General features: G+C 39.8%; 1 protein-coding gene and 1 pseudogene across 1 annotated transcript in view; one reads left to right on the forward strand and one right to left on the reverse strand.

The window, feature by feature from the left end:
• ABCC2 (ATP binding cassette subfamily C member 2) overlaps positions 1–22,848 on the forward strand; it is a 107,232-nt gene that overhangs the window by 7,449 nt on the left and 76,935 nt on the right. The gene's annotated exons all lie outside the window — the stretch shown is intronic.
• On the reverse strand, positions 1,353–3,659 carry LOC139439144 (disabled homolog 2-like; annotated as a pseudogene).

Genomic DNA, 22,848 nt, shown 5'->3' on the forward strand with positions numbered 1-22,848 from the left:
TACCTTCTATTCCAAAGTAAGGATAAAGATTGTGTCCATTTGTAATTCTAATTACTAATTTGATAGAGAGGCTCCAGATCTGTGAATCCTTAAGAATTTTTCCCCCTAGAACCTTCTTGCCTGTGAAAGGGAGGTGTATTAGTCAGCTAAAGTCTGTTGCCATGTGTTGGAGCAAGATGGCTGCTGGTCTCTGCTAGGGTTCAACCTTGATTTTCCTCCTAAGGCTCTGTGGTCTCAGCTCCTTCCTTTCTCAGCCATAGGGTAGCATAAGTCTCATCTCTCTCCCGGGGCTGGTTTCTCTCTGGGCTCAGCTGCTCTGCCTTCTCTGTAAACTCTCAGGCAAACAGCTTGCCTCTCCTCCCAGGGCCTTTGCTGTGTCTAATGGAGGCTTCTCTCTTTCCTTACATATCTGCTTCTCTGTGTGTTACTTACCGGGGCTCCAGCATTAAAAATTCCAACTCACTCCTCTGATGTGTGTTTCCTACTGACGTGGCCAAATCAAAATCCCAATCTTAATTTAATCAAGTAAAAGTAAAACCTCTGAATCTAATACAATCGAATACACCCAGAGAAACAGACTAGTTTACAAACATAATCCAATATCTATTTTTGGAATTCATAAACAATATCAAACTGCTACAGGAGGTAATGCTATATGAGCTCAGTAGAAAAGTTGATGGAAAAGAGACTCAGAGGGCAAAGGAAAGAAGAGGCACCAGCTTTCCCCTCATTTTCCAATAGCTAGCAAGAGAGTGGGAAAAGGACACTTTTACCCTGGGGAGAAAATCGAGCTCTGGAAAGAGGAAAAGCCACATATGTTAGATTCCCAACACGCCTTAAGAGAAGTTAGACTTGTTCAGTTTTATTTTAAAAATTCTCTGTGATGGTCTGATATAAGATTTCTTTTAAAAGGTGTCTCGTTCTGCTACAATATTTAAATTTTTATAACCTAAGACAGAACCCCAATCAACTTTGAATGGTAAGGATTTGAAGCTTTATTCAAAAGAGTACAATCTGAGGGGTTTGTGATGGCTAGATCTCCTAATCAGAGGGTACACGGTAAAGTGTCCTAGAAGGCTCTACGGACGCATTTGGCAAGGATTCAAGTAGGGGAAACTGCTTCATTTACATTTAAGCTAGAGTGCTTAGTTTCTTAATTTAAAGCCATAGACTCAGTAATTGAAAGGCATTTTGCAAGTGGAAGAGGCATCAAGAAATAAGGCAACAGATAATATGTCAAAGCTGGAACAAGGGCAGAGGTCAGGACACATCTGGCTCTTAGCTTTGTCTTTGACTACTATAAAAGCCAACATTTTTGTTCCTCTGGATCATCAGCACATCAAGTTCAGAAGTTATGCAAACGGATTGCCAAAAGGATCCCTATGTACTTCTGGAGCTGTGGTTGAAGAGCCATAGGGGCTTGTGGTGATGAACTGAAATAACCTTTAGAGAAAGTGTTCTCAAATGTATTGTCAACAGATTTGGTACCTGGCAGGGCACCTTGTGTAGCAGTTGGCTTTGTTTGTTCATTGATCTTGCTCAACAGTTGATCAGCATCAAAGTCATCTTGGTCTGCATTATCTTGAGGAATGCCAACTTTGCTATGAAAATAATTGCCGAAGGCACTGGAAATCTGCTCTCCCTTCCTTGCAGGTATAACAAGTGGCTGCCACAGTTATAAATTTCTTTCACTTCCTTAACTTCTTTATCTACCCGTGGGTCTAAGGCAGTGAAGGCATCATTGGAGATATCTTGTGTAGCAGCAGTTCTGGGAAGTGACTGAGGAGGAGTGACCAGGAAAGAGAGGAGCATAGAAGAGGACTAAGCTGACACAGCAAGAGAAAGAAAAATATTGCTCTGAAAAGGATTCCCCAAGGAGGTTGTTGATGGTCAAGCATTAGCTGCCATGTATGCTAAAGTGCCCCAAACAGCAGGGGCTGTAGGGGAAGTTGAAGCTGCCAAAGATGAAGGCTGGTTCCAGCCTGGAACAGCTGGGCTTGTGCCAAAAATGAGCAGCTGACCAAATTCTGAAGGCTGACCACCCATAATAGCTCCTGGGACCATTGAAGGGGCTGACTGAAGACTAAAGATGGTGAGGGGTTCCATGGTCCTGTCTGAGGGGTATAACTGGTATACTACCTAGACCTATAAGGGGTTCCATTGGGGGCAGAACCATTTATTTTGATAAGATCCAGAGGGCTGGTCTGTTGGGTTGCAGACTGTCCTGGAGGTGGTATTTGGGCTCAAGATTCTGAGATGGAAGAAGCAGAAAGGTTTGATGGAAGCAAATCACTGACTGAAGTTGTTGGAGTACTTAGGTCAGGAGATGTAAACATGTCCCCAAACAAATCCATTTGGTCAATACACAATTTCAGTTTGTTAGCTTGATCATCAAGAATCAGGTGGCTCTTATTCCCATTCTCTACTATTTTGTTGGCTTCTTCAGTCTTTTTCTTTTCTTCTTCCCTTTCCTTTACATTATAGGTAATTTGGAAAATGTCCTTAAGATCAACAACTAATGGCATGACTTGTTCCCGTTTTTATGGCAAAAAACTGGTGTGGGCCTTCTCTTCCACATATATAACCAAATACCAGTGTAGCAGTTTGATATTGTTTATGAATTCTGAAAATAGATATTGGATTTTGTTTGTGAACTGGTCTTTTCCTCTGGGCATATTAGATTATGTTGGATTCAAAAGGTTCACTTTTAGTTGATTAAATTATGATTAAGGCTTTGATTGGGCAACATCAGTAGGACATTTAGTCTCTGCCCCTTTGGTGGGTGGGGACTCACAGAGAAACTGCACCACAGGGAAAGGTAGTTGGAGTTTTCATTCTGGAGCCTGGGAAGTAAACACACAGGAGAAGAACACAGAGGAATAGAGACTGCTCCACAGACACAGCAGAGGCCCCGGGAAAAGAGATGAGCCACTTGCCTGGTCATCTACAACTGACCTTCTGGAAAGAAGCAAACCTGAGCCCAGAGAGAATCAAGCCCTGGGGAGAGAGACAATGCCTAGAGAGCCTGATGGCCCACAGATGATACTGGAAGAAGCTAGGATCATGGAGCCTTACTAGGAAGAGGAATGCTGAATGTCGGCAGCCATCTTGCTCTAACACGTGGCAACAGACTTTGATGAGGGAAGTAACTTATGCTTTATGGTCTGATAACTGTAAGCTTCTACCCCAAATAAATAGCCTTTATAAAAGCCAACAGATTCCTGGTATTTTGCATCAGCACCTCTTTGACTGACTAATACAGCCAGGTTGTCTGTCGCATCATGGGCAATGAATGAAATTTTAATCAATGGATGTTCATGTTTTATTACCGCGGTTTTCTCATCAATTAATTTTATCCTGGAAAGTGAAATGTTGACTCAGAGCTTTTGTTTGTACTGTCCTTGAGATGGAGCAGCCACTGCCATTTTCTTTAGTTTCATCATAGAATATTGGCTCATTTTATTCCCTCTTGCATCTAGCATATCATCAGTGCCAACTAGCTTGGACTTGTATTTCACACAATTACCTTTGAACCTGGCTGAGAGAGATTCATTTGTCTTTTCAGAATCTTTCTTCTCTTTCTTCTTTGATGGTGTTTTGATACAGTCTATTGGTGCAGGTTGGCCATTGGTTATAGTTGTTTTTACTTTGTTCAACATGGGAAGATCTCAGGCAGCAAACCCTGGTGTCAGTGGACATTTAGTAATACCAGCCAATTTCCAACAGAGAAGTCTCAAATAAACATAACCGACACACATGCTAGGTAGCATCTCTGCAGTACAAGCTTGACATCCCTGTATTTGGTGCATCCAGGCTGCAGCTACTAATTAACTTTTAAAAACAGCTTTTCTGTTAGATAATTCAAATACCATACAATCCAGTAATTTACAAGGCACAATTCAATGGTTCTTGGTATATTCATGGATATGTGTAAACACTACCACAATCTCTTTTAGAACATTTTCATCACTTCAAAAAGAAACCCTATACCCTTTAGCTATCAGCCTCCTACCAACGCACTCCCATCTCCCACAGCCCTAAGCAACCATTAATCTACTTTTTGTCTCCATAGATTCCCCTATTCTGGACATTTCATATGAATGGATTAATATATTATGTGGTCTTTTGTGATTTCTTATGTAGTTTCTTTCACTTAGCATAATGTTTTCAAGTTTCATGTTGCAGCATGTATCAGAACTTCATTCTTCTTTATGGTCAAATGATATTCCATTGTACAAATATACTATATTTTGCTTAAATAACTTTTATAAACACAAACCTCTATAGAGAAAAAAAAAAGCATAAATATATTAGCTGTTTCCTGCAGCTAATAATTCACTCACCCTTACTCCCAGCTTAAGGAGTTCCATTTATAATTTATATTTTACTTTTTTGTCCCCCACCTTGAGAGTGACAGGCATTGATTAGCTTCTCCCTAAGATTTTCAAAACAATTGGTTTCATTCTCTGAAACAGTTGAAGTTATAATTCCTCACTAAGCAAAACCTGAATTCTCCTATGAGAATCTTCTCTCTTAGTTCACTGCTCAACTTGGTTTGATTTCTCAGCTACCTTTTCTACCCGTCTTTGAGATATTTCAACTCTTTTTTCCTCTGACTCCCTTAAATCATGTTGCTTGATCATAGGGCAGTGTTGACCTCCTCTGGACTTAGCCAATTGGTTTGACAGTACTAGTGAGTGATTCCACAGGTTTTAAAGGTGCATCCTTATTGAAGAATGCATCAGATTGCATTGATTGCATCCAAACCAAATGAATTGAATTTTAAAAATGAAGGAATGGCAGGGTAGGGAACTCCAGGACTCATTCCACTCACCAAAACAACTCAACCAGGCAGGAACTGTCTGAAACAACTATTTTAAAACTCTGGAGGCCAGAAGAACATTACATAGCATCCAAGGAAGAGTGAGAGGAAGAGGCTGATAAAGTATGATAAAGAACAGCAAATTGCTCTGTCTGCATGGGGCCCTCCCTCACTCTTATGGCAGGTTGCTGTAGGGTCCATTCCCTGGCTAGCTCATTAATAACAGAAAGAGACTTAAAAATCCTCTTCCCCAAGAACAGGGGTGGGCACAACTGATCACTGATCACAGCTTTTGATTAGCAAATTTGGATTATTGAGGGTCATACTCTGAGCTAATGTTTCAACCCACCCCAGAAAAAGGTGGCAGCAACTATTGCTTAAATCCTCCTCAGAAAGAAGCAGAGGCAGTGGAGATTTAAAGACAGAGCATTCTTAGTCCAGTGGGGGAGATTTAGATGAAGGGCTGCATTTTCTAGGAGGCCAAGAGAACTCACCTTTGGATAGGCATTGGAGAAGATTTTGGTGCCCTTTCTGATCCCCCTCCCCCAGCAATTTGGAGCCAGGCAATGCCCCTTTCATGGTCCTGGCCTTACTGTGGCTGGGAAATACTAACTTGGGAAAGTCATCTCCCAGGTACTCCTCTTCCCAGAGAGAATTTGCCCTCCAGGCAAAAGCAACTTGAGAAAATGAAAGGTATGAAAAAATAAAGAATTGGATAGTCTGGAACAGAAACACAAGAGCTTCAAATACCCAGGAGAGGGAGGTCTGTCTCCTGGGAAACACAGGGGACAATCAAACTTCTGTAAACAGGGAAATTCCAGAAAAATTAGCAAGCAAAAGCCCAGAACAAGGCAGAGGCCCAGAAAGACAGGAAAAACCCTACTGAATGCATTAGCCTTGGGAAGACCTTCCTGATAAGAGAACTGAAGCTCAAGAAAATTTCTGTCTTATCACCAGTTGGTTACAAAATCAAGAAACAGACGCTTCATGGAATAAATCCCTAAGTTAACATTTTAGAATATTAAAATTTACAATGTTCAATAAAAGAGTAAAACAAAGAAATGAAATGATGGCTCATTCAAAGGAAGAAGATAAAAATACAGAAAACACCAATGAAGAAGAAAAGAATGTGGAAAAACCAAAGAAAGCATTTTTTAAAAAAATCTTAGAAAATGCTCAGAGAAAGAACTAAAGGATATCAGGAAAACAATGAATGAGCAATATGAGAGCCAAGGTAAAAGATAGAAATTTTAAAAAGGAATCCAACAGAACTACTGCAGTTGAAAACCACAATAACTGAAATAAAAAATACCCAAAAGGGTTTCAAGAGCAGAATGGAGGTGACAGAAGAAGTAATCAGTAAACTTGAAGGCAAAACACTTGAAGACAAGACACATGAAATTACTCAGGCTGAGAAGCAGAAAGAAAAAAGAAATATTAAAAGCAAAAATAGCCTAAGACACCTCTGGGAAAACATCAAGTACAGCAAGATCAAGTGCATTATGGGATTCATAAAAGAAGAATAAAGAGATAAAGGGACAGAAGGAATACTCAAAGAAATAATGACAGAGAATTTCCCAAACTTAGCAAAAGAGGTGAATATGCACATCCAGGAAGCTCAGAGAACACGAAACATGATAAACATGAAGAAAAATACATTCTGCCATGTATTTGTGCTAGTTTGATATTATTTATGGATTCCAAAAAGAGATATTGATTATGTTTGTAAACTAGTCTGTTTCACTGGGCATGATAACCTTCGATTCTATTAAATTCAGAGGCTTTATGTTTACTTGAGTATGTTAAGATTAGGACTTTGATTCAATCACGTCATTGGGGTATACAGGTTGAATCCTTGTCCCCTTAGTGGACTATATAATTGGACATTCAATCAAGGAGACACACAGAAGTAGATACACAGAGAAGATACACATGGGAATAGAGAGAGCTCTGTAGACATGGCAGAGGAGAGAACTTGATCCTGGGGCCCTGAAAGAGATGAGCCATTCACCTGCTACTTTGCAGCTGATGAAACCAGAGTCCTGAGCAGCTAAGAAGACCCTGAAAGAAATGAGCCCTTCAGCCTACAGCTGAGATCAGAAGAAGCTGGGCCCACAGAGCATTAAGAGAGAGAGGAAGGCTGAACCCCTGCAGACTTTGGGTAAGAAAAGTAACCTTGAGTTGGACTCTTTAGGGCCTTGTAACTATAAGCTTTTACTCCCTCAAAACACGGACAACAGTGACTTGTTTTGTCCTTGGCTAGTATATTAATCTAAGTTAGACTTAACTCCTTTCTGTCACCGAAAGATTTCTCCTTAAGAGAATTCCAGTGTTTCAAAGATAATTATAGGGATTCTTCTGAATCCTTTTAAAGATTCTTAGCCAAATATACTCCTTTGTAATATACTTTCCAGTGTAAATGGGTATGTTTAAGAAAAAAAGTAATTAAATTGAATGAAAATGAGGACTGAGCCTCATATATAAGTTTTTCTACCAAGGACACCTGTTGAGTGTCTGCCCAGCATCTTTTCTCTCATTCTCATGGTTGTAACAGAAGCAGCCATGTATGGGCTCACTTTAATTCCACTTTAGACTGGAAAAAAGTAAATATAGCTTAAAAATAGTTTAGTGCTGAACACTTTGGTAAATTGAAGAACATTTTATTTATTTATTTATTTTTTTTAATGAGCTTTTTTTTTTTAAAAGATTTATTTATTTATTTAATTCCCCCCCTCCCCCGGTTGTCTGTTCTCTGTGTCTATTTTGCTGCATCTTGTTTCTTTGTCTGCTTCTGTTGTCGTCAGCGGCACGGGAAGTGTGGGCGGCGCCATTCCTGGGCAGGCTGCATTCTCTTTCGCGCTGGGCAGCTCTCCTCACGGGCGCACTCCTTGCGCGTGCGGCTCCTCTACGCGGGGACACCCCTGCGCGGCAGGGCACTCCTTGCGCGCATCAGCACTGTGCATGGGCCAGCTCCACACGGGTCGAGGAGGTCCGGGGTTTGAACCGCGGACCTCCCATGTGGTAGACAGACGCCCTAACCACTGGGCCAAGTCCGCCGCCTGAAGAACATTTTATAGTGAAAACAGTCCCCCAAAATTAATGTATTTTGTGAGATTCAACAATATGGGCATATGCTTGAACTTTCTTAAAATATATTCATTTCAAACTAGCTGAATGTACATTTTTTATGAACCACAAATATTATTTTCAGAAGCACATTAGGCCCATGAATTATTTCCTCACTTTTGCAGTTGATGAAATGCTGAAATGTAAATCAAAGAAATTTATCAAATAAATAATTTTCAACTGCAAAAAAATGAGGAAAACATTAAGACATTCTCAGATAAACAAAAGCTGAGGGCATTTATCACCACTAGACCTTCCTATGAGAAATGCTAAAAGTTCTTCAGACTGAGAAGAAAGGGCACTAGACAGTGTTCAAAGCAGAATAAAGAAATAAAAAAGGTAAAAGTAATCATTTGGGTAATTATAAATGCAAGTATCATTGTATTGTACTGTTTGTTATGTAATTCCACTTCTTACTCCCTACAGGTGCTAAAATGGAAATGAGTAAAATGTAATGATTAATCCATATTTTTGGACATACAATATACAAAGATATAGGTGGTAACAACAAGTATGAAAAGTGGTGGAGAAACAGAGGGATATAGGAAAAGTGTAAGTGTGTGCTATTGAAATTAAGTTGGTATCAAGCCAAATAGGATTAGAGGTTTTATATTTAGGGTGTTACATTTTAACCACATGGTAACCACATGGAAAATAACTGAAAAATATACCCAGATAGAAATGGAAAGGCACTCAGTATGGTACAACACAAAAGTAAATATAAAAGTAGGAATTAATGGAGGAGAGGGACAAAAAGACGTAAGACTTAAAAGGCTAAATAGGTGGTGGACTTGGCCCAGTGGTTAGGGCGTCCATCTACCATATGGGAGGTCTGCAGTTCAAACCCCAGGCCTCCTTGACCTGTGTGGAGCTGGCCCATGCACAGTGCTGATGCGCGCAAGGAGGGCCCTGCTACACAGGGGTGTCCCCCGTGTAGGGGACCGCCACGCACAAGGAGTGTGCCCCGTAAGGAGAGCCGCCCAGCATGAAAGAAAGTGCAGCCTGCCCAGGAATGGCACTGCACACACAGAGAGCTGACACAAAAAGATGACACAACAAAAAGAAACAGATTCCTGTGCTGCTGACAACAACAGAAGCAGACAAAGAAGATGCAGCAAATAGACACAGAGAACAGACAACTGGGGTGGGGGGGGAAGGGGAGAGAATAAATAAAAATAAATAAATCTTTAAAAATAAATAAATAAATAAAAGGCTAAATAGCAAACTGGCAGGAAAAAAGTCCTATAAATGTAATGCATTTACATTTATTACTTTAAAGTCACTACTTTAAATGTAAATACATTAAATTCTCTAGTCAAAGGGCAGAGATTGGCAGAATGAATAAAAAAGCATGACCCAACTATATGAATCTGCAACAGACTCACCTTAAATTTAAAGATACAAGTAGTTTTAGAGTGAAAGAATGGAGAAAATATATACACCATGCAAGTAGTAGCCAAAAGAGAGCTAGGGTGACTATACTAATATCAGATGAAATAGACATTAAGTCAAAAAGAGTACATGGTACAATGATGGTCACTATATACTCATAAATGGTTAAATTCAATAAGAAGATGTAAAAATTATAAATATATATGCACCTAACAGCAGAGCCCCAAAATATGTGAAGCAAATACTGATAGATTTGAAGAAAGAAATTGACAGTTCTACAGTAACTGTAGGAGACTTTAACACACCACTCTCAATAATGTATTGAACATCTAGACAGAAGATCAATAAGGTAATAGAAGACTTGAATGATACAGTAAACCAACTAGACCTAACAGACATATATAGAACACTGTACCCACCAAAAACAGAGTATACATTCTTCTCACATGCACATGGATCATTCTCCAGGAAAGATCAAATATGGAGTCACAAAACAAGTCCAGTAAATTTAAAAACATTGGATGGATTTCCAGGAAGACAAAGAATTAGAAAGGCAGAGAGATCATCATTCTACTAGAGGACAGGTGGAGACTGTCTGGAGGCTCAGGAAACTGGAGAAGGTGAGACACCAACTAGAAGAGAGAGGGACAAAGGAAAGATGTCTCTGCTGGCTGGAAAATTCCTGAGAGTAAAGCTGCAGCACCAGCAGCTGGTACCCATCCCCTTCAGAGCAAATAGCAGTCTGCAGACTGTGTTGGCTGTGACTGCAGCAGCTGCAGACTGAGGGGTTTGCAGGGTTCCTTTTCCCCAAGAAAGGGGAGAAGAGGAGACAAAGCCTACAGCAAATTAAGATTTTTACCGGTGAACTTAGTCTGTTGCATAGGAGGGGTTGCACACTTCCAGGCCAGGTGGGGCTGCAACATTGTTTGTACTGAGAGTCAGCAGAGAGTTAACAATTTGCATTCTCAAATTAAAAGATATCTTGAGATGAATGAAAACAAGAACACAACTTATCAAAACTTATGTGATACAGTGAAGGTAGGGCTGAAATAGAAATTAATAGCCCTAAATGTCTATATTTTTAAAAGAAGAAAGAACTAAAATTGAAGACCTAACTGAATACAGAGAGAAACTAGAAAAAGAAAAGCAAATCAATGCCAAAGAAAGCAGAAAGAAAGAAATAACAAAGACTAGAACATAAATAAATGAAATTGAGAACAAAAAGCAATAGAGAAAAAATTAACAAAATCAAAAGCTTGTTCTTTGAGAAGATCAATAAAATTGACAAACCCTTAGCAAGACTAACAAAGAAAAAAAGAGAGAAGATGCAAATAAATACAATCAGGAAAGAAAGGGGAAAATTACAGTTGACCCCACAGAAATAAAAAGGATCATAAGAGGTTATTATAAGAAACAGTATGCCAACAGATTAGACAACCTAGAAAAAATGGAAAAATTTCTGGAAATGAACATACAACCTATGTTGACTCTACAAGAAATACAGGGACTCAACAAACCAATGACAAGTAAAATTATTTAATCAGTCATCAAAAATCTCCTAACAAAGAAAAGTCCAGGACCAGATGGCTTCACAGGTGAATTCTACCAAATTTTTGAGAAGAATGAATGCCAGTACTGTTTAAAAATTTCCAAAAAATTGGAAAGGAGGAAACATTACCCAACACATTTTATGAAGCCAACATCACCTTTACACCAAAGCCAGATAAAGATTTTATAAGAAAATTACAGACCAATCTCTCTAATGAACATAGATGCAAAAATTCTCAACAAAATGCTTGCAAATTGAATCCTACAGCATATTCAAAGAATTATACACCACAATCAAGTGGTTTTATTCCTGGTATGCAAGGATGGTTCAACACAAGAAAATCAATTAATGTAATACACCACATTAACAAATTGAAAGGAAAAAAACCAGCACAGCATCATCTTGTTTGATGCAGAAAAGGCATTTGACAAAATCCAGCATCATTTCTTGATAAAAATACTTCAAAATACAGGCATAGAAGGAAAGTTCCTCAACATAATAAAGGGCATATATGAAAATCCCACAGCCAATATTGTACTTAATGGAGAGAGGTTGAAAACTTTCCTCTCTAGGATCAGGAACAAGACAAGGATGCCCACTGTCACAATTGTTATTTGACATTGTGCTAGAAGTTCTTGCTAGAGCAATTAGGCAAGAAAAAGAAATAAAAACCATACAGACTGGAAAATAGGAAATAAGACTCTCACTATTTTCTGATGACATGATTATATATTTAGAAAGTCCCAAATTATCTACAACAAAGCTATTAGAGCTAATAAATGAGATCAGCAAAGTGGCAGGATACAAGGACAACATGCAAAAAATCAGTAGCGTATCTATACACTAGTGCAGCAGTTTAATATTAATGATGAATTCCAAAAAGAAATATTGAATTATGCTTATAATCTGATCTGTACCTGGGCATGATTGAGTTATGATTAGGGTGTTGGCATGGCAAAGAACAGAGCTGAGGGTTTCTGATGTTGGATTTTTGATGTTGGAATCTGATGCTGAAGTCTTAAGATGGAGCCCCAGGGAAAGAGACAGAGTCGTTCGCCTGATAAACTACAGCTGACCTTGTGGAGAGAGGCAAAGCCCAGAAGGCCTCATAGTCTACAGCTGACCTTGTGGAGGAAACAGAGGAGCTGAGCCCAGAGGAACCCAGGAAGCCTGAACCCTCACAAACATCGGCAGCCATCTTGCTCCAACACATGAAAATAGACTTTGGTGAGGAAAGTAACTTATGCTTTATGGCCTGGTAACTGTAAGCTCCTGCCCCAAATAAATACCCTTTATAACACCCAGCAGATTTCTGGTATTTTGTATCAGCACACTTTGGCTGACTACTACAGAATTTGGTACCGAGGAATGGGGAAGTGCTTTTGCAATTACCGAAATGCTGGAATGGTTTTGTAAATGTGTAAGGGGTATTTTTTGGAGAAATTGTGAAATGCTAGAATGCTTTGAAGGAACTGTTGATAGCAATATGGCTGCTAAAGAGACTTTTTATGATGCCTTAGAAGTAAATGATGAAACTATTATTGAAAACTGGAGGAAAGGCAATCCGTGTTTTAAAGTTGCAAAGAACTTAGCAAGATTAACTCCTGGTGTTTTATGGAAGGCAGAATTTTAAAATGGCAAGCCTGGGCATTTAGCTGAAGGAATTTTCAAAGTAAACCTGGAGAATGCAGTTTGGCTTCTGCTTGTAGCTTATAGCAAAATGCTAGACAAGAGAGATATGCCGAGGCCTAAACTGTCAGGCACAAAGGGTGGAGCGCATTCCCCAAGGATTAGGGCAGTTAAGGTCAGCACTCCACAGGTCTGAGTGGGTGGACCTGTCCCTGAAAGGTTAGGGAAGGCCAGGTGGTCAACTCGTTGCTCTGAGAGGGTTGAGCTTGTGTACCAAAGGTTAGGGGGAATTTTATCTTCACATCACTGTACTAGGGTAGTTAAGACTCTAACCCAAAGATTGGATGAGGTGTGGCAATCACCCCAACTCACTTGGAGGGAGAAGTCTGGAGCTTGGTCAACACCCAGATTCTTGATGAGGGTGGAACCAAGAAAATGGCCATTGCACAAGACTGTGGAAAGGGTGGGTCCCTATATGGCTGGGAAGAGAAGATACCATCTTCTTAAGAATGACTTCCAGACTGAAATTGAATGGAGGATGCCCTGCAGGTTTACTGAACTGTAGAGGACCCATTACTCATGTTTCCCTTCCAATTTCTCCTTATTGTAATGAATATGTTTATCCTGTGTCTGTCCATTTGTGTATTGGAAACAGATAAATTGTTTTGTAAGTTTCAGAGGTCTATAGCAGACAGGACTTTGCTCCAAGACAAACTGTATTTCTTTAAATTATTTGTGATATGATTTAGTACTTGCATTGTAACTGATTTAAGATTTTTTTGTTTTTTGGTTTTTTTTTTTTAAATATTGTAACGTCTTTTTGGAATTCAGAGGGTGGAGTGTAGCAGTTTAATATTAATGATGAATTGCAAAAAGAAATATTGGATTATGCTTATAATCTGATCTGTATCTGGGCATGATTGAGTTATGAATAGGACATTGAGTCCCCACCCCTTCGTGGGTGGGGACTCACAGATAAAAGGCTGGCAAAAACACAGAGTTGAGGGTTTTCTGATGTTGGAGTTTTGATGTTGAAGTTTGATGCTGAAGACTTAAGCTGGAGCCCCAGGAAGTCAGCACACAGAGAAAAAAGAAGCCAGCACCAGGAAGGAAGGAACCTTGAACCCAGAGAAAAGCAAGCCCCAGGAATGTAGGAACCCAGGAAACCTGAACCCTTGCAGACATCGGCAGTCATCTTGCTCCAAATAGACTTTGGTGAGGGAAGTAACTAATGCTTTATGACCGAGTATCTGTAAGCTCCTATCCCAAATAAATACCCTTTATTTATAAACCAACCAATTTCTGGTATTTTGCATCAGCACCCCTTTGGCTGACTAATACAACTATGAATAAGCAAGTCAGAAAGAAATTTTTTAAAAATTCCACTTAGAATAGCAATAAAAGACTCAAATATCTAGGAATTAATTTAACCAGGAATGTAAAGGATCTGTATTTAGGAAACAAGAAACCACTGATCAAAAAAATCAGAGAAGTCTTAAACGAGTGGAAGGACATTCTGTGTTCAAGGATTGGAAGACTAAACATTGCAAATACGTCATTTCTACCCAAGTTGATTTATACATTCAATGCAATACCAATCAAGATTCCAACAGCCTACTTTGCAGAAATAAAAAAAATCAGGTACAAAATTTATTTGGAAGGAAAAAAGGTCCAAAATAGCTTAAAAGTGTTCTAAAAATGAAGACTGAATCAGAGGACTCACACTTTCTGACCTTGAAGTGTAATATAAAGCTACAGTTGTCAAAACAGCATGGTATTGACATAAAGATAGACATATTGATCAATGGAATCAAACTGAGATTTCAGAAATAGACCTTCACCTCTATGGTCAACTAATTTTTTATTATCCTATTGTGGCAGTTTGGTATTGTTTATAAACTCCAAAAATAGAGATTGGATTGTGCTTGTAAACTTTAGGCCTTATAACTGTAGGCTTCTACCCCAAATAAATGCCCTTTATCTTTATAAAAGCCAACAGATTTCTGGTACTTTGCATCAGCACTCCCTTTGGCTGACTTACACAGGAATGGTACCAGGAGTGGTACCAAAAATGCTGGAATGGTTTTATAGATGAGTAAGGGTTATTTTTTTGGAGGAATTGTGAGATGCTTGTTGGAAAAGGCCTAGATTGCTTTGAAGAGACTATTGATAGTAATATGGAACCTAAAGTTATTTTTGATAAGGACTTAGAAGGAAAGAATTGTGAGATGTTTAATAGAAAAGGTCTAGAGTGCTTTGAATACACTGTTGGTAGAAATATGAACACTAAAGAGACTTTTTATGAGGCCTCAGAAGTAAATGATTAAACTATTATTGGAAACTGGAGGAAAGGCAATCTGTGTTTTAAAGTTGCAGAGAACTTAGGAAGATTGATTCCTGATGTTACATGGAAGGCAGAATTTGAAAATGGCAAGTCTGGACATTTAGCTGAAGAGCTTTCCAAAGTAAACTTGAAGAATGTGGTTTGGCTTCTCCTTGCAGCTTATACTAAATGCTAGATGAGAGAGATAAGCTGAGAACTGAACTGTTGGGCACAACAAAACCAGAAACTGATTCTGAAAATTCCAAGCTTCTGGAAATCAAGCTGTAGCAGTTTGATATGGCTCATGAATTCCAAAAATAGATACTGAATTATGTTTGTAAACTGGCCTGTACCTGAGTGTGATTAAATTATGATTAGGGCTTTGATTGGCCACGTAAGTAGGATGTTGGACTCCACCAAAGGGTGGGGGCTCACAGATAAAAGACATGACAAAGGACAGAGTTGGAGTTTTGATGCAGGAGTCTTGAGCTGGAGCCCTGGGAGGTATGCACACAGAGGAGCTTGGTCATGAGGAAAGAAGGCCCCAGAAAGAGAGAGAAGCTGTTCAACTAATAGTCTACAGCTGGCCTTGGGGAGAAGGACAAAACCTAAAGAGCCTCATAGTCTACAGATGACCTTGTGGAGAAAACAGAGGAGCTGGGCCCAGAAAGAAATGAACCCCAGGAAGAGAGGAAGCCTGAATTTTGGCAGATGTTGGCATCCATCTTGCTCCAACATGTGGCAAAAGACTTTGGTGAGGGAAGTAACTTATGCTTTATGGCCTGGTAACTGTAAGTTTCTACACCAAATAAATACCCTTTATAAAAGCCAACGTATCTCTGGTATTTTGCATCAGCACCCCTTTAGCTGACCAATACGCAAGCCCCCAGATGATAGTGCCCCATTTGAGGACTTAACTAAACTTGGAACTTGTAAATCAGGATTGAAAATGCAGTTATTTAGGAAAGACTTGTGGAAAGTCTTACTGTCTGATGATTTGGACCCCTGCTTCCTGCATGCTAAACCAACAACCTTTTGAAAGAGCTGTATTAACAAAACCACTGTAAGCCTGGACTAAAAGAGACATGGAAGGGAGAGATGGAAGGGGAAACAGCTTTATCAGGAAAACAATGGATGGATCTGGAATTAAGACATGTCCTTGGGCCAAGAGAGGAACTCCACCCAGCAGTTGAAGAGGGTGAATGTTCCAGCCTGGTGTTCAAGCAGAGTTTTGCTGCCCCCAGGTACTGAAAGGGTGAGCACATTCCCCAAGGGTTAGGGAAGGGAAGGTCAAAATCCCATAGGTCTGAGAGGGATGGGCCTGTCCCCCATGGATTAGGGAAGTCCAGGTCACCAACTTGTTGCTCTGAGATGGTTGGGCAGGTATGACAAAGATTAGGGAGGATGTTGCCTTCACCTCACTGTACTAGGGGGGATTAAGATGCTACCCTAAAGATTGGGTAAAGTGTGGCCATCACCCCAACAGTCTTGGAGGGTGAGGTCTGGAGCTCAGTTGCCACCCAGGTGCTTGATGAGGGTAGAACCAAGAAAATGACCATTGGGAAAGCCTGTGGAAATGGTGTGTCCCCATGAGGGTTTTAGGCCATGGGGAGAAGAATCCATCATCTTAAAAATGACTCTCAGACTTTGAAATCTAATGAAGTATACCCTGAAGGTTTTTTGAACTGTAGTGGACCAGTGACTCATGTTTCCTTCCCAATTTCTCCTTATGGTAATGCAAATATTAATCCTTTGTTTATCCTTTTGTATATCAGAAGCAGATAAATGGTTTCGTAATTTTCAGAGGTCTACAGCCAGATGGGACTTTGCCTCAAGACAAACTATATTTCTTTAAACTGATTGCGATTTGATTTTGTATTTAGCATATTACTGATTTACGATGTTTTTAAAAAAATATTGTAATGTCTCTTTGGAATTCAGAAGGTGTAGTGTGGCAGTTTGGTATTGTTTATGAATTCCAAAAATGGATTGGATTGTGTTTGTAAACTGGTCTGTTCTTCTGGGGTATTAGATTGTATTAGATTCAGAGTTTTCACTTTTACTTTATTAAATCAAGATTAGGGTTTTATTTGACCATGCCATTAGGGTGACTTGATTTGAGTCCCTGCCCCCCCTCCCTTTGTGGGCTCTGTAAATGGATGCTCAATCAAAGACAGGAAGGGAAAGCGGATTTGACTCAACTGATAGAGCATCTGCCTACCACATAGGAGGTCCAGGGTTCAAACCCCAGGCCTCCCGACCCATGTGGTAAGCTGGCCCACGCGCAGTGCTGATGCATGCAAGGAGTGCTGTGCCACACAGGGTGTCCCCCATATAGGGAAGCCCCATGCGCAAGGAGTGCACCCTGTAAGGAGAGCTACCCCACATGAAAAAAGCACAGCCTGCCCAGGAGTGGCGCCGCACATACAGAGAGCTGATGCAGTAAGATGATGCAAGAAAAAGAGACACAGATTCCCAGTACCACTGACAAGAATGCAAGCAGACACAGAAGAACACACAGCAAATGAACACAGAGAGCTGGACAACGGGGAGGGGGTAAGGGGAGAGAAATAAATAAAAAGTAAATCTTAAAAAAAAAAAAAGACAGGGAAGTAAATACACAGAGAAGAACAGAGAGAGACATGGCAGTTGCCCTGGGAAGATAGATGAGCCTGATAGTCTACAGCTGACCTTGGAGAGAGAACAGAACAGCTGAGCCTGCAAAGAAATAAGGCCCAGGGAGAGAGAAGAGCCTTTTGACTACCTACAGCTGAAATAAGAAGCAGCTGGGTCCATGGAGCCTTAAGAGGAAAGAGGAAGGCTGAATCTTTGCAGACATTGCCCGCCATCTTGCTTCAACACGTGGCAACAGAGTTTGGTGAGGAAATAACTTTGAGTTGGACTTTTTAGGGTCTTTGGAACTATAAACTTCTACCCCAAATAAATATTCTTGATGAAAAGCAATAGATTTCTGGTACTTTGCATCAGCACCCCCTTAAACTGATTAACACACCTACTAAGCCCACTTCTCTGGAACGGAAGTGTCTCCAGCAAATGACACTGGGAGAACTGGACATCCATAACCAAAAGAATGAAAGAGGACCCCTATCTCACTTCTTATATAAGAGTCAACTAAAAATGGATCAAAGACTCGAACATAAAAGTCAGGACCATAAAACTCCTAGAAAATAATGTAGGGAAACATTTACATTTGACCTTATAGTAGGCCAGGGTCTCTTAAACCTTACCCCCAAAATACAAGCAACATATAAAAATATAGATAAATGGGACCTCCACAAAGTTAAACACTTCTGCTTCCCAAAGGACTTTGTGTAGAGGGTAAAAAGGCAGCCTACTCAATGGGAGAAAATACTTGGAAATCCCACATCCAACAAGACTTTAACAGCCATGATATATACAGATCCTACCACTCAACAATAAAAAAAATGACCTGATTAAAAAACAGGTAAAAGACCTGAATAGACAGTTTTCTAAAGACAAAATAGAAATGGTGAAAAAAACACATGAAAAAATATTTAATATCACTGGCTATTAGAGAAATGCAAAGCATGCTATACTGAGATACTTTCACACATACCAGAATGACCACTACTAAAAAAAACAGAAAACTGCAAGTGTTGGAGAAGATGTAGAGAAATAGGAACACTGATTCACCCTTGGTGGGAATGTAGAATGGTACAGCAACTGTGGAAGTCTGTTTGGCACTTCCTAAGGAAGTTAGATTTAGATCTACCATGTGACCCAGCAATACTGCTACTAGGTATATGCCCAGAAGAACTGAGAGCAGTGACACGAACTGACATTTGCACACCAATGTTCATAGTGACATTATTCACTATTGCCAAAATATAGAAACAACCTATGTGCCCATCATCTGACAAATGGATAAACAGTGGTATGTACACACAACGGATTATTACTCAGCTGTAAGAAAAAATGAAGCTTTGAAGCATTTGACAATGTGGATGAAACTGAAGGACATTATGTTGAGTGAAGCAAGCCAGGCACAAAAGGACAAATATTGTATGATTTCACTATTATGAACTAAATATAATGAGGAAACTCTTGGAGTTAATGGCTAGAATATGTCACCAGAGACTAGAATGTGATTAGACAGTGGAAAAACTGAGGTTTAACCTGTACAGAATTGGTAAAAATTGTCCCTAAATGTTTGGAAATGAATAGAAATCATGAAAATGCATCATAGGATTAGTAACACTAATATATGGGTATGATAGTGGTTTGTAGGGTTTTTTGTTTTGTTTTGTTTTTTAGTAGTGAAGATGCTCTTGTATTGATTGGGGTGATGAGTGCATAGCTCTGTTATTGTACCAAATGCCATTGATTATACACTTTGGATGAATTGTATGGTTTATGAACAAAAAAATAATAGGGTGGGTTGGGGGAAAATACATTAAATGTAAGATATGGAGAATAGTTAGTAGTAATACTTTGAGGATGCTTTTTCATAATTTGTCACAAAAGTTTCACAACAATGCAAGGTATTTGTGGTAGAGTGATGTTTGGGAGAACTGTATGATATTATGCATGTTTGTTTTGTAAGTTCACAACTTTTACTACATATTTATTATACTTATGTATGTTCATGTATGAATGATATACTACAATAAATTGTTTTTAAAATGAAAAAAAAATCAAGTGCTGATGTTTCCTACAAGGAAGTGTCATGTACACAACAGCAGAACTGTAGCTTTCTATGCAATCATGGACAAAATACTACATATCCCAAGGTTTGTAAAGCGGGAACACAAAGTTAGTGATTTCTAAGGTCCTGTTGGCACTAAACTTTTAAGACTCTAACAAAAATTTAAGGTAAGCGTGGGACCAGAGCTAGGTCTATGAATTTCTCATCAGTGGCTTATTCTCGTTATCAAAAAAATGCATGAACAAAATTCGTCTGTATTTAAAACAAGTTAAAAGATATGGAACTCCCATATACTGTTGTAGGACATTGGTAATAGAGAGCAATTTAATCCCATCTATCAAATATTTAAATGTGCATGCCCCAGACCAGGCACTCAATTTTTAATATTCCATTCCATATAAGTATAAGTGTGCAAAACTATATTCAGAGAGAGAAGTTCAGTGTATATTGTTTGTAATAGATGGAAAGGCATCACTGGCATATTTGTGGAAAATTTTCATAAAATATGTATGATTTCATTCTTTAAATCTTGAAAGTCTAATGAGATCCCAACAAATAGCAAACACTCATTCTGAAGAGTATAATGAGGGTTAGGGTTGAGGAAAGGGAAAAATTCATTTTTTACTTTCAATTGTAAAATATTTATAATGAATATGTATTATTTCTGTGGTTTAAAATTTTTTAAAGGAATAAATTGAGGAAGATAATAAAAATGAAAAAAAAAATGAAACCATACCATATTTCCTCACCAACCATAACAGAATGAAACTAGAATCATTCACAGAGGAATAATGGAAAATTCACAAATATGTGGATATTAAACAACATACTCTTAAAGAACCAAAAACTCAAAGAGGAAATCAGAAGTGAAATGAGGAAATATCTTGAGATAAATGAAAATGAAAATACAACAATTCGAAATTTATGGGATGCACCAAAAGCACTGCTGAGAGAGAAATATATAGCTTTAAATGCTTATATTAAAAAAGAAGAAAGCTTTCAAATCAGAGACCTAACCTCAAAACTAGAAGAACTAGAAAAAGAAGGGTAAACTAAACTCAAAGCAAGCAGAAGGAAGAAAATAATGAACATTAGAACAGAGATAAATGAAATAGAATTTTTTAAAAATCGAGAGAGAGAATCAACAAAACCAAAAGTTGGTTCTTGGGAAGTAGATGTGGCTCAAGTGATAAGGCCTCTGCCTACCATATGGGAGGACTCGGGTTTGATCCCTCAGGCCTCTTGGTGAAAAAGAAGAAGAGAAAGTGTGCCTACATGGCAAGCCAGTGCCCACATAGTGAGCAGAGTGCCCGTGCCGTAAGTCGAGTACCCACGCGGTGGGCCAAGTGCCCACATGAGTGCCTGTGTGGTGAGCCTAGTGCCCATGTGGGGAGCTGTTGGGATTCAGAAGTGGGAAGAGTTTCGTCCAGCAAGACTCAGACTCGTGAAGAAAGCACACACATGCACAGCAGTTGTATGCTTAAAGAAGAAGCTCCCTTTAATTCATTTTTCCCCCAGTATATATTTCTCTTGATTCTCACCTTGATGCAGAACAATGAAATCATAACTCATGAATCTATTTTCCCGGTTATTCATATACATGTCTAACCTAGTACAGCTCATGATTAAATGTCTCATTGTGTATTTCAAGCAGGCTATGTTCCAAACTTTACAGTTGCTTTCATCCCCTTGTGTACTCAACAAATTTTCCTGGGTACTGCGTGACTTACAAGGCTTCCTATGATGGCACCCGTATACTCTAGGCTTTTCCGACAGCCAGGATTAACTATCTCAGCCAAGCTGTTAGACCCTTACAGAGGTAGCCTGGTTTGCCCCTTGGAGCCGAGTGCCCACATGAGTGCCCGCATGGTGAGCCAGTGCCCACATGGCGAGCCAGTGCCTGCATGGTGACCTGAGTGCCTGCGCAGGAAGCCAGTGCCTGCACAGTGAGCCAAGTGCCCATGCAAGTGCCCACATGGCGAGCCAAGTGCCCATGTGGTGAACTGAGAGCCTGTGTGAGTGCCTGCACAGTGAGCCAGTGCCCGCATGACGAGCCGAGTGCCCGTGCAGTGAGCCAGTGCCCACGCAGTGAGCCAGTGCCCACGCAAGTGAGTTATGTAGCAAGATGATGGTGCAACAAAAGAGAGACAAAGGGGAGAGCCAAGGTGAAGCACAGCAGAGACCAGGAACAGAGGTGGCACAATTGACAGGGAACCTCACTCCACATCAGAGGTCCCCAGGATCAAATCCTGGTGAATCCTAGAGGAGAAAGATGAGAAGAGAAGACAAAAGAAGAAAGAGAAATAGAAGGTCACACAGTGAATGGACACAGGGAGCAAAAACAGCAGGGCAGGGGAAGGGAAAGGGAGAGAGAAAAAAAGAATTAAAAAAAAAAACTTCATTCTTTAACAAAAATTAACGAAATTGACAAATGTAGCTAGATTGATGAAGAAAAAAGAGAAAGAAAACATAAATAACTAAAATCAGAAATGAAAAAGGGGACACTGTTACCGATCCCACTGAAATAAAAAGACTTATAAGAGGATACTATAGGAAACAGATGTGGCTCAACCATTGGGCTCCCAACTTCCATACAGGAGGTCCAGGGTTCGGTTCCAGGGCCTCCTGGTGAGGGCATCCTGGCCCACACGGTGAGCTGGCCCACACAGAGTGCCAGCCCATGTGGGAATGCCACCCCATGCACGACTGCCACCTTGCGTGGGAAAGCCGCCCCCCTCAGGAGTGCTGGCCGATGCAAACAGCTGTTACAGCAAGATGATGCAACAAGAGACACAGAGGAGAGAAAATAAGAAGACAGAGCAAAGCAGGGAGTTGAGGTGGCGCAAGAGAGTAATCGCCTCTCTCCCACACCGGAAAGTCCCAGGATCAGTTTCCAGAGCCACCTAATGAGAACCCAAGCAGACACAGAAGAACACATAGCGAATGGACACAGAGAGCAGACAATGGGGAATATGGGGAAGGGGGGAGAAATAAATAAAATAAATCTTTTTTTTTTAAAAAGAGGATACTATAAACAACTGTACACCAACAAATTAGATAACCTAGGATAACTTCCTAGAAACACACAAACTACCTCCACTAACACAAGAAGAAATAGAAGATCTCAACAAATCAATAACCAGTAAAAGATTTAATCAGTCATCAGACACCTCCCAATAAAGAAAAGCCCAGGGCCAGATGGCTTCATGGGGAAATTTTATCAAACATTCCAAGAAGAAGTGACACCAATTCTGCTCAAAATCTTCCCAAAAAATTTAAGAGTGGTGTATTAGTCAACCAAAGGGGTGCTGATGCAAAGT

The sequence above is a fragment of the Dasypus novemcinctus genome, chromosome 6, assembly GCF_030445035.2.
Source record: "Dasypus novemcinctus isolate mDasNov1 chromosome 6, mDasNov1.1.hap2, whole genome shotgun sequence".
Lineage (NCBI taxonomy): Eukaryota > Metazoa > Chordata > Mammalia > Cingulata > Dasypodidae > Dasypus > Dasypus novemcinctus.